This window comes from Ahaetulla prasina, chromosome 4 (genome assembly GCF_028640845.1).
Source record: "Ahaetulla prasina isolate Xishuangbanna chromosome 4, ASM2864084v1, whole genome shotgun sequence".
In the NCBI taxonomy this organism is placed as follows: Eukaryota; Metazoa; Chordata; class Lepidosauria; order Squamata; family Colubridae; genus Ahaetulla; species Ahaetulla prasina.
Genome location: NC_080542.1, coordinates 54,911,165 through 54,929,194, shown reverse-complemented (window position 1 = coordinate 54,929,194; position 18,030 = coordinate 54,911,165). Strand labels below are relative to the sequence as shown.

The 18,030-nt window shown below is 36.4% G+C and overlaps 1 protein-coding gene and 1 long non-coding RNA gene across 4 annotated transcripts in view; one reads left to right on the top strand and one right to left on the bottom strand.

The window, feature by feature from the left end:
• The window catches only part of IFI35 (interferon induced protein 35), a 240,233-nt gene that overhangs the window by 82,478 nt on the left and 139,725 nt on the right, over positions 1 to 18,030 (bottom strand). The window lies entirely within an intron of this gene.
• LOC131198505 (uncharacterized) lies at positions 120 to 8,852 on the top strand. Of its 3 annotated transcripts, none has more exons than XR_009155101.1 (8): positions 120 to 1,060; positions 1,173 to 1,231; positions 2,756 to 2,805; positions 2,896 to 2,954; positions 3,045 to 3,568; positions 4,045 to 4,143; positions 6,334 to 6,432; positions 8,579 to 8,852. It is a non-coding gene; the product is annotated as an uncharacterized LOC131198505 (long non-coding RNA). The 3 variants fall into 3 exon arrangements; XR_009155100.1 differs by having other exon boundaries at positions 4,045 to 5,856; XR_009155099.1 differs by having other exon boundaries at positions 4,045 to 6,432.

The following is an 18,030-nucleotide window of genomic DNA, read 5'->3' as shown; positions in this document are numbered from 1 at the left end:
TTTCCAGCAATCGAATAAAACCGAATTGAACTTGTGAAATAGCTGAAGAACTTGATATTAACATCATAAGGATTGGTGGTTTTGAGCCAAGATAGGCTACCTGTAGTTTAAGGGCCACCATAGATGTCTGGCATGCTTATCCTGTGCTACAGCAATACTTTCATGCGAATGCAAAATACTCGGATATGGCTGCCCGTCTGGAAAATAAACATTTCTTAAATGATTTGGCATTGATGATAGACGTTTTGGAATAAATTTCACTTCTTTCAACTGCACTGCAAGCACGCAATACCGATATAATAAAAGCTGAAAAAATGGTGAGAAGATCAATAAAGGCATTTGAACTGCTAACAAAGGGAAAGGGCGAAAGAAAGTTGAAGGACTAATTACCTCAGAAACCTTCAGGAATATAAAGATCATAAAAAATGATCGATTTGTTGGTCTTCATCGAGAAAGACTTTTACAAAGTATCATCAAAAATTGGGGTAAACGACTGATGGACTGTGAGCATTTAAAAACTGGGAACCAACTGCAAGACACCCAAATAAACTACAGTTTCTACAGTTTTTGATGCCAGAATAAAGGGATGTTGAGGAAATAGTCCTTCCATAGGCAGCAGCTGAAAAACAACTGCGCACATTCAGAGACATTTTCAACTTCAAAATTGACATCGATGACCACAGAGATTTTGTGGAGAATATCTTGAAAGATCCGAAGAGGTATGCAATTCCTGAGAGTATCAAAAAAGCAAAAGATATTGTCACAACAATTGCAGCGAGTTCTGAGAAGTGGAAAGGGGTTTTTCTAAAGTGAACCTGATATTTCAGAGAGCAGAAGTCACCTAGCCGTTTCCAATCTAACCAGCCTCATGACCATCAGCGTTACTGGACTATCTCTTCCAAAATGGGATCCTATTCTTGCAGTGAAAAAATGGTTCAGAGAACACCATCGCTCAGCCAATGATCCAAGCATCAAGTGCAAGAAAAGTGGAAGTGAGGAGAGTGCCACTGAAATAGCTATGTGGAAACATCTCATAGCTAAAGACGACTAACAGTTTTATGTAAGTATTTAAGTACCTCTTTTGTTGTTTTTTTACTGTTTTGTGTACCTCTGTTATTCTTATTTACGTATTAAATGGCTAAATTTGTCTATCATGGTATATCTCCTTGCAGGTCGTTATTATCCTTGGTGCAAGAAGCGTCGTTGAAGACAACACTTTTATTGCTCTTCTGTAAGTATTTGTGTACCTCTTACTGTTTTGTGTACCTCGCTTATTATTTAAGTATTGATTGCATGAAATATTTGGTATATTCTTTTTAAAGCTCCAAAAAGGGCAAAGAAGTGATGTTGACTTGGCCATGCCCACCAGTCACCTGACCACCCAGCCACGCCCACCCGGTCAGGAAGCCACACCCACCAATTAAGCCACGCCCACAGAACCGGTAGGGAAAATTTTTAGATTTCACCCCTGGTCACAAGTCACTTTTTTCAGGGCCATTGAACGGTTACTAAATGAACTGTTGTAAGTCAAGGATTACCGGTATAAAAATAGAAAAAGCTTCTTTGCTTGCAAAAAGGTGCCCTCCCTAGATTACAAATACTTGCAACCCAGCTACAAATCAGTCAGGGTGCGAGAGCACCTTGAGGAATTAAAATAGTTAAAATGCAATGACAACTATCAGCAGCCAACTCTTGCTCATAAAGTGAAACCCTTTAGCAGGGAGGTCATTTAAGCTCTCCGAAAAGTGAGTGGGCATATTTGGGCTACAAAATGCTGAGCTAAAGGGACAAAGTAACAAATTATAAAGGGAAGCCAGGCTCACATCCCTTTACCACGTTTGGTAAGCATGGCTGGTCTCACTCACGTCACAAGACATCCGAAGGAATGGGAGCCTGCAAATTAAATTGATAAGAAGTTGTTTCGATTGTCAGAGAGCGGAGTACTGGAAGCTTTGTTGTTGTTTTTTATTTGAATAGTGTAGCTCTTGGGACTTGAAAGGAGAAATAACAGAAACAGGCCAAGGTGAAACTCTTTTTTCTTCTTCTTTTTGGAGGCACTTTGAAATACCGCTGTAACGTTTTTCTTTTTAGGTGGCTGTTACCGTTTCTAATTTTTCTACCTATATTTTTTTACTGCCAGGTGGTAAGGTTGTGAATTCTTTTTTTGGAATAATTGTAATTTGGGGTATTTTTCCTCTCTCTGAGGCAAATTGGATTAAGGTAAGAAGAAACTGAAGAAAAGAAGCAAGAAAAACTCTGAGATTTGGATTTGGATTACAAAACTTTTGGGCTGCTCTTTTTTCTTTTTTATCATTTTGGTTACCACTTTGGTTTTCTATTTTTCTTTTTCTTTTTGTCTGTCTTGTGATTTTTTTGGGGGGGGGGCGGGCCTATATTTGGATATAAATACTATGAGCTATATTCGGTGGATTACAAATATCAAGAAGTTACAAGATGAAGAAAACAACATCAGCATTGTCCTCAGGGTCATCCTCTGCAACTTCTTTTGGGGGGAGCTTTAAAATAAATAGTCAATTGGTTTTTTTGTAAGAATTTTCTTTTTTTTTGGACGTAGCCGTTTAAATATTTGGAAGTTTTTGCAGGGGCCATTTTGGATCAAGTGCAGCTTTTTTACATTGCATGTGAGTCAGTTGTGTTGTTCTCTGTTGTGTGTTTGTAAAGTGTGAAAGTTGGATTTTGACTTATTATTTAAGTATTGATTGCATGAAATAATTTTTATATCTTCTCCTTGTAGGTCATTATTATCATTGGTGCAAGAATCGAGGTTGAAGACATCACTTTTATGTAAGTATCTGTATGCCTCTTATTGTTTTGTGTACTTCATTTATTTAAGTATGGCTTGCACGTCATAATTGGGATATCTTCTCCTTGTAGGTCATTATTATCAGTGGTGCAAGAAGCGACGTTGAAGACATCACTTTTATTGCTCTTATGTAAGTATCTGTGTGCCTCTTATTGTTTTGTGTGCTTTGTTTATTTAAGTATTTATTGCATGAAATAATTGTCATATTTTCTTTTTGTAGGACAAAAAAAAAAGAAAAGAAGTGACTTCGACTTGAACACGCTCACTCGGTCACTTGACCACCAAGCCACGCCCGCCAATTAAACTGAGCCCACAGAACCTGTAGGGAAAATTTTTGTATTTCATCCCTGGTTCGATTATAGATTTACCTATAACTATTTGCTGACAGGTGGTAACATTGTGAATGCTTTTTTTTTTTTTTTGGAATAATTGTAATTTGGGGTATTTTTCCTCTCTCTGAGGCAATTGGATTAAGGTTACAAGAACCTGAAGAAAAGAAGCAAGAAAAACTCTGAGATATGGATTTCGATTAAAAAGCTATTTGGCTGCTGTTTTTTTTTTAGCATTTTTGTTACCACTTTGGTTTTCAAGTTTTCTTTTTCTTTTGGTCTTTGTTGTGGGTTTTTTTTGGCGGGCCTATATTTGGCTATAAATTGGCTTGGAAATACTATGAGCTATATTCAGTGGAATTCAAATATCCAGACGTTACAAGATGAAGAAAACAACATCAGCATTGTCCTCAAGGTCATCCTCTGCAACTTTTTTTGGGAGGAGCTTTAAAATAAATATTTAATTGGGTTTTTTGTAAGAGTTTTCTTTTTTTTTAGACATAGCCATTTAAATTTTAGGAAGTTTTAAATTTAGCTGCTGTTATCTAAAAATATAAATAAAACAATAAAATAGCATATTTGTGCAACTTTCTAAGATTTGGTGTGTTTCTGTAGTATATCACTCTAGCTATACAAACACACAAAATCTTGCAAAGCTGTAGGTGGCATTTTGTGCGTAAAAAGTGTGAAAGTTTGTTTTTGAGCTTTTTGTGGCTATGTGAGGTTCCTGCTTTTTGCAGAGGCCACTTTGGGTCAAGTGCAGCTGTTTTACATTGCATGTGAGTCGGTTGTGTTGTTCTCTGTTGTGTGTTTGTAAAGTGTGAAAGTTGGGTTTTGACTTATTATTTAAGTATTGATTGCATGAAATAATTTTATATCTTCTCCTTGTAGGTCAAAAAAGGGCAAAGAAGTAACTCCGACTTGAACACACTCACTCGGTCACTTGACTACCAAGCCACGCCCGCCAATTAAACCGAGCCCACAGAACTGGTAAGGAAAATTTTCGTATTTCACCCCTGGTTGGATTATAGATTTACAGTGGCAGACAAAAATAGAGAAAAATCAAGTATCTCCTTAGAAATGGATAGGGCAGATGATTATTTCAGAATACGCAAGAAGAAAAAGGAGGAAACCTAGCGGAGATAATGGCAGATCTGTTGTTGGAAGCAATGGAGGAATCTAAGGAAAACATTCTGTATAATAGTACTGAAATATTTAGAATGCATACTAGATACACAATGAGAAACAAATTACCTAGAGAGGTGCATGTTAGCTTCACTAAGAAAGTAATAAAAACAGAGATCATGCAGAGAGCAAGCGATAACCTGAGGAAGTATAAAGATAGAGAAATAGTAGTGTTCAAACAAATTCTGAGAAGTGTTAGAGATTTAAGTAAAGAAAACCATTTTTTGACAAAGTATTTAATTAAAAGAGGAGTGAATTTTAGATGGTTGATACTGGATGAAGTATTGGTGATCTGGGAGGAGCGATGGTGACAGTGGTTTGGAGAACCGATAGCAAAAATCCCTGCCATCCCCGCCCATGCCGATTCAATCGCCCGGTCACCCAATTGCCACCTTGGCCGCTTGATGCTTCTTTCCTGCTCGCTCGTTTTTCTTGCCTTGCTTCGCCGGCCGCAATCTCTACAATCAATTTCATCAGCTAGCAACTGAATCTGCCTGCCTGCAATCAATCTCTGTGGTAAGCAACGTAAACAGCCTGCCTGCCTGCCTTGTGCCTTCGGTTGTGTAAGTAACTGGGATTTTTTTTGGCGGGGGAGCTTTAAAAAGATAGTTAATTGGGATTTTGTAGGAGCTTTCTTCCCCCCCCCCCAGAAATAGCCATTAAAAGTTTAAGAAGTTTTAAATTTAGCTGCTCTTCTATAAAAACATAAATAAAATAAAATAATAAAATAAAACATTTGTGCAACTTTCTAAGATTTGGTGTGTTTCTGTAGTGCTTCACTCTAGCTGCACAAACACACAAAATATTGCAAGGTTTTAGGCGGCCTTTTGTGTGGAAAAAGTGTGAAAGTTGGTTTTTGAGCTTTTTGTGGCTGTGTGAGGTTCCTGCTTGTTGCAAGGGCCCTTTTGGCTCAAGTCAGCTGTTTTACATTGCGTGTGAGTCAATTGTGTTGTGTTCTGTTGTGTGTGTAAACTGCGAAAGTTGGTTTTTGTTTTATTATTTAAGACTTGAAAGGAGAATTAACAGAAACAGGCCAAGATGAAACTTTTTCCTTCCTCTTCTTTTTGGAGGCACTTTGAAATATGGCTGTTACGTTTTTCTTTTTAAGCGGCTGTTAGCACTTCTATATTTTTTACCTATAACTTTTTGCTGACAGGTGGTAACATTGTGAATGCTTTTTTTTTTTTTTTTTTTGGAATAATTGTAATTTGGGGTATTTTTCCTCTCTCTGAGGCAATTGGATTAAGGTTACAAGAACCTGAAGAAAAGAAGCAAGAAAAACTCTGAGATATGGATTTGGATTAAAAAGCTATTTGGCTGCTGTTTTTTTTTTTTAGCATTTTTGTTACCACTTTGGTTTTCAAGTTTTCTTTTTCTTTTTGTCTTTGTTGTGGGTTTTTTTTGGCGGGCCTATATATGGCTATAAATTGGCTTGAAAATACTATGAGCTATATTCGGTGGGATTCAAATATCAAGCCGTTACAAGATGAAGAAAACAACATCAGCATTGTCCTCAAGGTCATCCTCTGCAACTTCTTTTGGGGGGAGCTTTAAAATAAATATTTAATTGGGTTTTTTGTACGAGTTTTCTTTTTTTTTAGACATAGCCATTTAAATTTTAGAAAGTTTTAAATTTAGCTGCTGTTATCTAAAAATATAAATAAATTAATAAAATAACATATTTGTGCAACTTTCTAAGACTTGGTGTGTTTCTGTAGTATATCACTCTAGCTACACAAACACACAAAATCTTGCAAAGCTGTAGGTGGCATTTTGTGCGTAAAAAGTGCGAAAGTTTGTTTTTGACCGTTTTGTGGCTATGTGAGGTTCCTGCTTTTTGCAGGAGCCATTTTGGGTCAAGTGCAGCTGTTTTACATTGCATGTGAGTCAGTTGTGTTGTTCTCTGTTGTGTGTTTGTAAAGTGTGAAAGTTGGGTTTTGACTTATTATTTAAGTATTGATTGCATGAAATAATTTTTATATCGTCTCCTTGTAGGTCAAAAAAGGGCAAAGAAGTGACTTCGACTTGAACATGCTCACTCGGTCACTTGACCACCAAGCCACGCCCGCCAATCAAACCGAGCCCACAGAACTGGTAAGGAAAATTTTCGTATTTCACCCCTGGTTGGATTATAGATTTACAGTGGCAGACAAAAATAGAGAAAAATCAAGTATCTCCTTAGAAATGGATAGGGCAGATGATTATTTCAGAATACGCAAGAAGAAAAAGGAAGAAACCTAGCGGAGATAATGGCAGATCTGTTGTTGGAAGCGATGGAGGAATCTAAGGAAAACATTCTGTATAATATTACTGAAATATTTAGAGTGCATACTAGATACACAATGAGAAACAAATTACCTAGAGAGGTGCATGTTAGCTTCACTAAGAAAGTAATAAAAACAGAGATCATGCAGAGAGCAAGCGATAACCTGAGGAAGTATAAAGATAGAGAAATAGTAGTGTTCAAACAAATTCTGAGAAGCGTTAGAGATTTAAGTAAAGAAAACCATTTTTTGACAAAGTATTTAATTAAAAGAGGAGTGAATTTTAGATGGTTGATACTGGATGAAGTATTGGTGATCTGGGAGGAGCGATAGTGACAGTGGTTTGGAGAACCGGTAGCAAAAATCCTTGCCATCCCCGCCCATGCCGATTCAATCGCCCGGTCACCCAATTGCCACCTTGGCCGCTTGATGCTTCTTTCCTGCTCGCTCGTTTTTCTTGCCTTGCTTCGCCGGCCGCAATCTCTACAATCAATTTCATCAGCTAGCAACTGAATCTGCCTGCCTGCAATCAATCTCTGTGGTAAGCAACGTAAACAGCCTGCCTGCCTGGTGCCTTCGGTTGCGTAAGTAACTGTGATTTTTTTGGCGGGGGAGCTTTAAAAAGATAGTTAATTGGGATTTTGTAGAGTTTTCAGAAATAGCCATTAAAGTTTAGGAAGTTTTAAATTTAGCTGCTCTTCTCTAAAAACATAAATAAAATAAAATAAAATAAATCATTTGTGCAGCTTTCTAAGATTTGGTGTGTTTCTGTAGTATTCACTCTAGCTGCACAAACACACAAAATATTGCAAGATTTTAGCGTGTGTGGAAAAAGTGTGAAAGTTGGTTTTGAGCTTTTTGTGGCTGTGAGGTTCCTGCTTGTTGCAAGGGCCCTTTGGCTCAAGTCAACTGTTTTACATTGCGTGTGAGTCAGTTGTGTTGTTCTCTGTTGTGTGTGTAAACTGCGAAAGTTGGTTTTTGTTTTATTATTTAAGACTTGAAAGGAGAATTAACAGAAACAGGCCAAGGTGAAACTTTTTCCTTCCTCTTCTTTTTGGAGGCACTTTGAAATATGGTTGTTACGTTTTTCTTTTGAAGTGGCTGTTAGCACTTCTATATTTTTTACCTATAACTATTTGCTGACAGGTGGTAACATTGTGAATGCTTTTTTTTTTTTGAATAATTGTAATTTGGGGTATTTTTCCTCTCTCTGAGGCAATTGGATTAAGGTTACAAGAACCTGAAGAAAAGAAGCAAGAAAAACTCTGAGATATGGATTTGGATTAATAAATTATTTGGCTATTTGGCTGCTGTTTTTTTTTTTTTAGTATTTTTGTTACCACTTTGGTTTTCAAGTTTTCTTTTTCTTTTTGTCTTTCTTGTGATTTTTTTTGCGGCCTATATTTGGCTATAAATTGGCTTGGAAATACTATGAGCTATATCCGGTGGAATTCAAATATCCAGACGTTACAAGATGAAGAAAACAACATCAGCATTGTCCTCAAGGTCATCCTCTGCAACTTTTTTGTGGGGAGCTTTAAAATAAATATTTAATTGGGTTTTTTGTAAGAGTTTTCTTTTTTTTTAGACATAGCCATTTAAATTTTAAGAAGTTTTAAATTTAGCTGCTGTTATCTAAAAATATAAATAAATTAATAAAATAACATATTTGTGCAACTTTCTAAGATTTGGTGTGTTTCTGTAGTGTTTCACTCTAACTACACAAACACACAAAATCTTGCAAAGCTGTAGGTGGCATTTTGTGCGTAAAAGTGCGAAAGTTTGTTTTGAGCTTTTGTGGCTATGTGAGGTTCCTGCTTTTGCAGGAGCCATTTTGGGTCAAGTGCAGCTGTTTTACATTGCATGTGAGTCAGTTGTGTTGTTCTCTGTTGTGTGTGTAAAGTGTGAAAGTTGGGTTTTGACTTATTATTTAAGTATTGATTGCATGAAATAATTTTTATATCTTCTCCTTGTAGATCAAAAAAGGGCAAAGAAGTGACTTCGACTTGAACACGCTCACTCGGTCACTTGACCACCAAGCCACGCCCGCCAATTAAACCGAGCCCACAGAACTGGTAAGGAAAATTTTTGTATTTCACCCCTGGTTGGATTATAGATTTACAGTGGCAGACAAAAATAGAGAAAAATCAAGTATCTCCTTAGAAATGGATAGGGCAGATGATTATTTCAGAATACGCAAGAAGAAAAAGGAGGAAACCTAGCGGAGATAATTGCAGATATGTTGTTGGAAGCGATGGAGGAATCTAAAAACATTCTGTATAATATTACTGAAATATTTAGAGTGCATACTAGATACACAATGAGAAACAAATTACCTAGAGAGGTGCATGTTATCTTCACTAAAGTAATAAAAACAGAGATCATGCAGAGAACAAGCGATAACCTGAGGAAGTATAAAGATAGAGAAATAGTAGTGTTCAAACAAATTCTGAGAAGCGTTAGAGATTTAAGTAAAGAAAACCATTTTTTGACAAAGTATTTAATTAAAAGAGGAGTGAATTTTAGATGGTTGATACTGGATGGAGTATTGGTGATCTGGGAGGAGTGATGGTGACAGTGGTTTGAGAACCGTAGCAAAATCCTTGCCATCCCCGCCCATGCCGATTCAATCATCCGGTCACCCAATGCCACCTTGGCCGCTTGATGCTTCTTTCCTGCTCGCTCGTTTTTCTTGCCTTGCTTCGCCGGCCGCAATCTCTACAATCAATTTCATCAGCTAGCAACTGAATCTGCCTGCAATCAATCTCTGTGGTAAGCAACGTAAACAGCCTGCCTGCCTGGTGCCTTCGGTTGCGTAAGTAACTGGGATTTTTTTGGGGAGCTTTAAAAGATAGTTAATTGGGATTTTGTAGGAGTTTCTTAGAAATAGCCATTAAAGTTTAGGAAGTTTTAAATTTAGCTGCTCTTCTCTAAAAACATAAATAAAATAAAATAATAAAATAAATCATTTGTGCAGCTTTCTAAGATTTGGTGTGTTTCTGTAGTGCTTCACTCTAGCTGCACAAACACACAAAATATTGCAAGATTTTACGCGGCCTTTTGTGTGGAAAAAGTCTGAAAGTTGGTTTCTGAGCTTTTTGTGGCTGTGAGGTTCCTGCTTGTTGCAGGGCCATTTTGGCTCAAGTCAACTGTTTTACATTGCGTGTGAGTCAGTTGTGTTGTGTTCTGTTGTGTGTAAAGTGAAAGTTGGTTTTTGTTTTATTATTTAAGACTTGAAAGGAGAATTAACAGAAACAGGCCAAGGTGAAACTTTTTCCTTCCTCTTCTTTTTGGAGGCACTTTGAAATATGGTTGTTACGTTTTTCTTTTGAAGTGGCTGTTAGCACTTCTATATTTTTTACCTATAACTATTTGCTGACAGGTGGTAACATTGTGAATGCTTTTTTTTTTTTTGAATAATTGTAATTTGGGGTATTTTTCCTCTCTCTGAGGCAATTGGATTAAGGTTACAAGAACCTGAAGAAAAGAAGCAAGAAAAACTCTGAGATATGGATTTGGATTAATAAATTATTTGGCTATTTGGCTGCTGTTTTTTTTTTTTAGTATTTTTGTTACCACTTTGGTTTTCAAGTTTTCTTTTTCTTTTTGTCTTTCTTGTGATTTTTTTTGGGGGGGCGGGCCTATATTTGGCTATAAATTGGCTTGGAAATACTATGAGCTATATTCGGTGGAATTCAAATATCCAGACGTTACAAGATGAAGAAAACAACATCAGCATTGTCCTCAAGGTCATCCTCTGCAACTTTTTTGTGGGGAGCTTTAAAATAAATATTTAATTGGGTTTTTTGTAAGAGTTTTCTTTTTTTTTAGACATAGCCATTTAAATTTTAGGAAGTTTTAAATTTAGCTGCTGTTATCTAAAAATATAAATAAATTAATAAAATAACATATTTGTGCAACTTTCTAAGATTTGGTGTGTTTCTGTAGTATATCACTCTAGCTACACAAACACACAAAATCTTGCAAAGCTGTAGGTGGCATTTTGTGCGTAAAAAGTGCGAAAGTTTGTTTTTGAGCGTTTTGTGGCTATGTGAGGTTCCTGCTTTTTGCAGGAGCCATTTTGGGTCAAGTGCAGCTGTTTTACATTGCATGTGAGTCAGTTGTGTTGTTCTCTGTTGTGTGTTTGTAAAGTGTGAAAGTTGGGTTTTGACTTATTATTTAAGTATTGATTGCATGAAATAATTTTTATATCTTCTCCTTGTAGATCAAAAAAGGGCAAAGAAGTGACTTCGACTTGAACACGCTCACTCGGTCACTTGACCACCAAGCCACGCCCGCCAATTAAACCGAGCCCACAGAACTGGTAAGGAAAATTTTTGTATTTCACCCCTGGTTGGATTATAGATTTACAGTGGCAGACAAAAATAGAGAAAAATCAAGTATCTCCTTAGAAATGGATAGGGCAGATGATTATTTCAGAATACGCAAGAAGAAAAAGGAGGAAACCTAGCGGAGATAATTGCAGATATGTTGTTGGAAGCGATGGAGGAATCTAAGGAAAACATTCTGTATAATATTACTGAAATATTTAGAGTGCATACTAGATACACAACGAGAAACAAATTACCTAGAGAGGTGCATGTTATCTTCACTAAGAAAGTAATAAAAACAGAGATCATGCAGAGAGCAAGCGATAACCTGAGGAAGTATAAAGATAGAGAAACAGTAGTGTTCAAACAAATTCTGAGAAGCGTTAGAGATTTAAGTAAAGAAAACCATTTTTTGACAAAGTATTTAATTAAAAGAGGAGTGAATTTTAGATGGTTGATACTGGATGGAGTATTGGTGATCTGGGAGGAGTGATGGTGACAGTGGTTTGGAGAACCGGTAGCAAAAATCCTTGCCATCCCCGCCCATGCCGATTCAATCATCCGGTCACCCAATGCCACCTTGGCCGCTTGATGCTTCTTTCCTGCTCGCTCGTTTTTCTTGCCTTGCTTCGCCGGCCGCAATCTCTACAATCAATTTCATCAGCTAGCAACTGAATCTGCCTGCAATCAATCTCTGGTAAGCAACGTAAACAGCCTGCCTGCCTGGTGCCTTCAGTTGGGTAAGTAACTGGGATTTTTTTTGGAGGAGCTTTAAAAGATAGTTAATTGGGATTTTGTAGCTTTCTTCCCAGAAATAGCCATTAAAAGTTTAAGAAGTTTTAAATTTAGCTGCTCTTCTCTAAAAACATAAATAAAATAAAATAATAAAATAAATCATTTGTGCAGCTTTCTAAGATTTGGTGTGTTTCTGTAGTGCTTCACTCTAGCTGCACAAACACACAAAATATTGCAAGATTTTAGGCGGCCTTTTGTGTGGAAAAAGTGTGAAAGTTGGTTTTTGAGCTTTTTGTGGCTTTGTGAGGTTCCTGCTTGTTGCAAGGGCCCTTTTGACTCAAGTCAACTGTTTTACATTGCGTGTGAGTCAGTTGTGTTGTGTTCTGTTGTGTGTGTAAACTGCGAAAGTTGGTTTTTGTTTTATTATTTAAGACTTGAAAGGAGAATTAACAGAAACAGGCCAAGGTGAAACTTTTTCCTTCCTCTTCTTTTTGGAGGCACTTTGAAATATGGTTGTTACGTTTTTCTTTTGAAGTGGCTGTTAGCACTTCTATATTTTTTACCTATAACTATTTGCTGACAGGTGGTAACATTGTGAATGCTTTTTTTTTTTTTGAATAATTGTAATTTGGGGTATTTTTCCTCTCTCTGAGGCAATTGGATTAAGGTTACAAGAACCTGAAGAAAAGAAGCAAGAAAAACTCTGAGATATGGATTTGGATTAATAAATTATTTGGCTATTTGGCTGCTGTTTTTTTTTTTTAGCATTTTTGTTACCACTTTGGTTTTCAAGTTTTCTTTTTCTTTTTGTCTTTCTTGTGATTTTTTTTGGGGGGGCGGGCCTATATTTGGCTATAAATTGGCTTGGAAATACTATGAGCTATATTCGGTGGAATTCAAATATCCAGACGTTACAAGATGAAGAAAACAACATCAGCATTGTCCTCAAGGTCATCCTCTGCAACTTTTTTGTGGGGAGCTTTAAAATAAATATTTAATTGGGTTTTTTGTAAGAGTTTTCTTTTTTTTTAGACATAGCCATTTAAATTTTAGGAAGTTTTAAATTTAGCTGCTGTTATCTAAAATAAAATAAATTAATAAAATAAATATTTGTGCAACTTTCTAAGATTTGGTGTGTTTCTGTAGTATATCACTCTAGCTACACAAACACACAAAATCTTGCAAAGCTGTAGGTGGCATTTGTGCGTAAAAGTGCGAAAGTTTGTTTTGAGCTATGTGAGGTTCCTGCTTTTGCAGGAGCCATTTTGGGTCAAGTGCAGCTGTTTTACATTGCATGTGAGTCAGTTGTGTTGTTCTCTGTTGTGTGTGTAAAGTGTGAAAGTTGGTTTTGACTTATTATTTAAGTATTGATTGCATGAAATAATTTTTATATCTTCTCCTTGTAGATCAAAAAAGGGCAAAGAAGTGACTTCGACTTGAACACGCTCACTCGGTCACTTGACCACCAAGCCACGCCCGCCAATTAAACCGAGCCCACAGAACTGGTAAGGAAAATTTTTGTATTTCACCCCTGGTTGGATTATAGATTTACAGTGGCAGACAAAAATAGAGAAAAATCAAGTATCTCCTTAGAAATGGATAGGGCAGATGATTATTTCAGAATACGCAAGAAGAAAAAGGAGGAAACCTAGCGGAGATAATTGCAGATATGTTGTTGGAAGCGATGGAGGAATCTAAGGAAAACATTCTGTATAATATTACTGAAATATTTAGAGTGCATACTAGATACACAACGAGAAACAAATTACCTAGAGAGGTGCATGTTATCTTCACTAAGAAAGTAATAAAAACAGAGATCATGCAGAGAGCAAGCGATAACCTGAGGAAGTATAAAGATAGAGAAATAGTAGTGTTCAAACAAATTCTGAGAAGCGTTAGAGATTTAAGTAAAGAAAACCATTTTTTGACAAAGTATTTAATTAAAAGAGGAGTGAATTTTAGATGGTTGATACTGGATGGAGTATTGGTGATCTGGGAGGAGTGATGGTGACAGTGGTTTGGAGAACCGGTAGCAAAAATCCTTGCCATCCCCGCCCATGCCGATTCAATCATCCGGTCACCCAATGCCACCTTGGCCGCTTGATGCTTCTTTCCTGCTCGCTCGTTTTTCTTGCCTTGCTTCGCCGGCCGCAATCTCTACAATCAATTTCATCAGCTAGCAACTGAATCTGCCTGCCTGCAATCAATCTCTGTGGTAAGCAACGTAAACAGCCTGCCTGCCTGGTGCCTTCGGTTGCGTAAGTAACTGGGATTTTTTTGGCGGAGGAGCTTTAAAAAGATAGTTAATTGGGATTTTGTAGGAGCTTTCTTCCCCCCCCCCCAGAAATAGCCATTAAAAGTTTAAGAAGTTTTAAATTTAGCTGCTCTTCTCTAAAAACATAAATAAAATAAAATAATAAAATAAATCATTTGTGCAGCTTTCTAAGATTTGGTGTGTTTCTGTAGTGCTTCACTCTAGCTGCACAAACACACAAAATATTGCAAGATTTTAGGCGGCCTTTTGTGTGGAAAAAGTGTGAAAGTTGGTTTTTGAGCTTTTTGTGGCTTTGTGAGGTTCCTGCTTGTTGCAAGGGCCCTTTTGGCTCAAGTCAACTGTTTTACATTGCGTGTGAGTCAGTTGTGTTGTGTTCTGTTGTGTGTGTAAACTGCGAAAGTTGGTTTTTGTTTTATTATTTAAGACTTGAAAGGAGAATTAACAGAAACAGGCCAAGGTGAAACTTTTTCCTTCCTCTTCTTTTTGGAGGCACTTTGAAATATGGTTGTTACGTTTTTCTTTTGAAGTGGCTGTTAGCACTTCTATATTTTTTACCTATAACTATTTGCTGACAGGTGGTAACATTGTGAATGCTTTTTTTTTTTTTGAATAATTGTAATTTGGGGTATTTTTCCTCTCTCTGAGGCAATTGGATTAAGGTTACAAGAACCTGAAGAAAAGAAGCAAGAAAAACTCTGAGATATGGATTTGGATTAATAAATTATTTGGCTATTTGGCTGCTGTTTTTTTTTTTTAGTATTTTTGTTACCACTTTGGTTTTCAAGTTTTCTTTTTCTTTTGTCTTTCTTGTGATTTTTTTTGGGGGGGCGGGCCTATATTTGGCTATAAATTGGCTTGGAAATACTATGAGCTATATTCGGTGGAATTCAAATATCCAGACGTTACAAGATGAAGAAAACAACATCAGCATTGTCCTCAAGGTCATCCTCTGCAACTTTTTTGTGGGGAGCTTTAAAATAAATATTTAATTGGGTTTTTTGTAAGAGTTTTCTTTTTTTTTAGACATAGCCATTTAAATTTTAGGAAGTTTTAAATTTAGCTGTTATCTAAAAATATAAATAAATTAATAAAATAACATATTTGTGCAACTTTCTAAGATTTGGTGTGTTTCTGTAGTATATCACTCTAGCTACACAAACACACAAAATCTTGCAAAGCTGTAGGTGGCATTTTGTGCGTAAAAAGTGCGAAAGTTTGTTTTTGAGCGTTTTGTGGCTATGTGAGGTTCCTGCTTTTTGCAGGAGCCATTTTGGGTCAAGTGCAGCTGTTTTACATTGCATGTGAGTCAGTTGTGTTGTTCTCTGTTGTGTGTTTGTAAAGTGTGAAAGTTGGGTTTTGACTTATTATTTAAGTATTGATTGCATGAAATAATTTTTATATCTTCTCCTTGTAGATCAAAAAAGGGCAAAGAAGTGACTTCGACTTGAACACGCTCACTCGGTCACTTGACCACCAAGCCACGCCCGCCAATTAAACCGAGCCCACAGAACTGGTAAGGAAAATTTTTGTATTTCACCCCTGGTTGGATTATAGATTTACAGTGGCAGACAAAAATAGAGAAAAATCAAGTATCTCCTTAGAAATGGATAGGGCAGATGATTATTTCAGAATACGCAAGAAGAAAAAGGAGGAAACCTAGCGGAGATAATTGCAGATATGTTGTTGGAAGCGATGGAGGAATCTAAGGAAAACATTCTGTATAATATTACTGAAATATTTAGAGTGCATACTAGATACACAACGAGAAACAAATTACCTAGAGAGGTGCATGTTAGCTTCACTAAGAAAGTAATAAAAACAGAGATCATGCAGAGAGCAAGCGATAACCTGAGGAAGTATAAAGATAGAGAAATAGTAGTGTTCAAACAAATCCTGAGAAGCGTTAGAGATTTAAGTAAAGAAAACCATTTTTTGACAAAGTATTTAATTAAAAGAGGAGTGAATTTTAGATGGTTGATACTGGATGGAGTATTGGTGAACTGGGAGGAGCGATGGCGACAGTGGTCTGGAGAACCGGTAGCAAAAATCCCTGCCATCCCCGCCCATGCCGATTCAATCGTCCGGTCACCCAATGCCACCTTGGCCGCTTGATGCTTCTTTCCTGCTCGCTCGTTTTTCTTGCCTTGCTTCGCCGGCCGCAATTCCTACAATCAATTTCATCAGCTAGCAACTGAATCTGCCTGCCTGCAATCAATCTCAGTGGTGAGCAAGTTAATCTTCTTGCCTGCCTGCCTGCCTGTCTTGTGCTTTCAATTGGGTAAGTAACTGGGATTTTTTTGGCGGGGGAGCTTTAAAAATATAGTTAATTGGGGTTTTTTAAAGGAATTTCCTTTTTTTAGACAAGTTTAGGAAGTTTTAAATTTAGCTGCTTCTATCTAAAAATATTAATAAAATAAAATAATAAAATAAAATATTTTTGCAGCTTTTTGAGATTTGGTGTATTACTGTAATGGTTCACTTTAACTATACAAACACACAAAATCTTTCAAAGCTTTTTTTGTTTTTTATTTGAATAGTGTAGCTCTTAGGACTTGAGAAATAACAGAAACAGGCCAAGGGGAAAGTTTTTTTTCTTTTTCTTCTTTCTGGAAGTACTTTTGAAATATGGCTGTAATGTTTTTCTTTTTAAGTGGCTGTGTTACCATTTCTATTTTTTTCTATTTATATCTTTTTGCTGCCAGGTGGTAATGTTGTGAATTCTTTTTTTTGGGAATAATTGTAATTTGTGTTATTTTTCCTCTCTCTGAGGCAAATTGGATTAAGGTTAGAAGAACCTGAAGAAAAGAAGCAAGAAAAACTCTGAGATTTGGATTTGGATTACAAAGTTTTTTGGCTGCTCTTTTTTCTTTTTTAGCATTTTTGTTACCACTTTGGTTTTATATTTTTCTTTTTCTTTTTGTCTTTTTTGTGTGTGTTTTTTGGCAGGCCTATATTTGGATAACCTGAGGAAGTATAAAGGTAGAGAAATAATAGTGTTAAAACAGATTCTGAGAGGAGTTAGAGACTTAAGAAGAAAATACCAGTTTTTGACAAGTGTTTAATTAAAAGAGGAGTGAATTTTAGAAAGTTGATACTGGAGGGAGCATTGGTGACCTTACAGGAGCAAAGGCATAGATTAGTTTCAATAAAGAAGACAGAACAATGTTATGATCAATATTTGGGATTGCAGGAGGAGTATGAAAAATGGTCATAAATCACTTTTTTCAATGCTATTGTAACTTTGAATGGTCCCTAAATGAACTGCAGTAAGTCAAGGATTACCTGACTAAAAATACAAAAAGCTTCTTTGCTTGCAAAAAGGTGCCCTCATTAGATTACAAATACCTAAAACCCAGTTACAAATCAAGCAGGGTACCAGAGCACCTTGAGGAATTAAAATAGTTAAAATGGAATTTTAGAGAAAGGGGAAAATTTAGCAGCGATAATGGCAGACTTATTGATGGATGCGATGGGGGAAACCAAGGGAAGAATTTTGAATGATACTGATGAAATATTAAAGTGCATACAAGATTCGCAATGAGAAATAATCTACCCAGACAGGTGCATGTTACGTTTATCAAGAAAGCAATAAAAGCATAGATTTTACATAGGAATGTGTAAGAAACATTCCTATGAAGTAGAAGGGTAGAGAAATAGTAGTGTTAAAACATATACCAAGAAGAGTTATAGATTTGAGAAGAGTATCAGATCTTTACAAAATGTTTAATTAAAAGAGGAGTGAATTTTAGATGGCTGATACCTGAAAAAGTTTTGGTGTCTTGGCAGGAGCAAAGACAGATTAGACTCAATAAAGAAGGCAGAACAATTTTATGATCAATATTTGGGACCGCAAGAGGAAGAGAGACTGAGAAAGGAGAGAGAGATATACTAGAAAGAGTTTATGGAAGAGTGAGTCAAACAACAAAAAGAAGCTGCTAAAGATCAGAAAGTAACAGCATTAAGAGAAGGAGCAATGGTAAAAGAACCAAGAGAGCCAAGAGAGACGAGGACTAGAGTAACAAAATTCACATATAAATAAAACATGGAAGAAGAAATAAAATTAACATCAATTAATATAAATGGACTG